Genomic DNA, 1375 nt, shown 5'->3' on the forward strand with positions numbered 1-1375 from the left:
GAACAGAACATTCCAAAAAGGGCTAATTATAAGCTTGGATACAGAAGTTGAAAATTGTGATCAGAAATAGAGAGGTGATCCTAGCTCTCATCAGTGAGAGAGACACCATGGTGTTTGGTGCTGTCCTGCTATCCCTTTCGCAAAGCGTCTTCAGAAACAGGAGAGAGTCGTTCCAGCTCTGGAAAAGATTTTAGAAGTTTGAGCCTCAGGAAGAGTGGGAGACGTAAAGGATGCAGCCTGTTTAGTTTATCAGGAAGAAGATAGATGAAGATACAAATCAATTTACAGTTTAGTAAAATTAAGAGAGAGAAAAGATCTAGCAGACATAGCTAGGTCCATTGCTTGGAAGCTGAACCCTCCATATCAGAAACAAAACCAGAGTTTTAACAGAGAAAGGCGTGAACTGCTGGCAAAAAAATAAAAAATACCCAAAGAAGCATTGTGTTGTCATCTCTTAATGTTTTCAAATCACAACTGCATTGCATAAAATGGAAGCTGATCATCTTCACACAGCAAGGCCTGACCAGGAATCCTACCTTTAGATCGCCCTTGGCTGGCTGGTTACCTTAGTGGTGAGACAGGTCTCGCCTCCCCTCAGTGCTCACGGACCGGTTCAGCCATGGTAAAGCAGACGGACCGAGCACCGCAGCTTCTCCAGCGGGAAGCTCTTTCCATGTAGATGGCTACTGGCAGGGCCGCGCTGCCGTCCACAGCTGGCTAATTCCTAGAGACAGTCCATTGACTTTGAACAAAGGTGTTCTTAGGTTATGAAATGACTTTTGAAAGGAAAAGTAAAATGGCAAAAGCTACCCACATTATAACAAAAAAACATATATTCAAGAAATACGTACAGGGTTTTTTGCTGCAGAAAATAGACTGCGTATTTTATTGCAGCATTTTATAATTGATTGTTGAAGCATTTTTATTAGTGAAACATCACTTGTTCCATCTAGTCCTGGCTCTTTTCATCGTGCTTCGGGGGGGTGGCACCCTCTCCCCCCGCACCCCGGCCGTGCAGAGGAACACTTTCGCCGTGTGTGCTGCTCGGCCAAATCCCCACACAGTCTTCTGGGCTTTGTGGCATTTTTGAACTTGTTTTCTTTTTCCACTGACTCTGCCAGAGTCAGAGGGAGTTCATCGCCCCGGCAGCTAACCCGCCAGTGCCCCGGCCGCGGGGAGGCTCCCCCCGGCTCCCCCCGGGGCTGGGGGCTCGCCCCTCCCCGAGGGGCTCTGGGGGAGCTGGGGGCCGTCCACCTGCTGCGGCCCCGCGCCCCGGGGGGGGCCTGGCGCGCCGGCCCCGCTGCCCGCTCCCCCCGGGCCGGGCCCTGCCGCGGCCTCCCGCTCCCGGGCCGGGAAAGCAAAGCCGGGCCCGGGG

The sequence above is a fragment of the Opisthocomus hoazin genome, chromosome 5, assembly GCF_030867145.1.
Source record: "Opisthocomus hoazin isolate bOpiHoa1 chromosome 5, bOpiHoa1.hap1, whole genome shotgun sequence".
NCBI classification, from domain to species: domain Eukaryota; kingdom Metazoa; phylum Chordata; class Aves; order Opisthocomiformes; family Opisthocomidae; genus Opisthocomus; species Opisthocomus hoazin.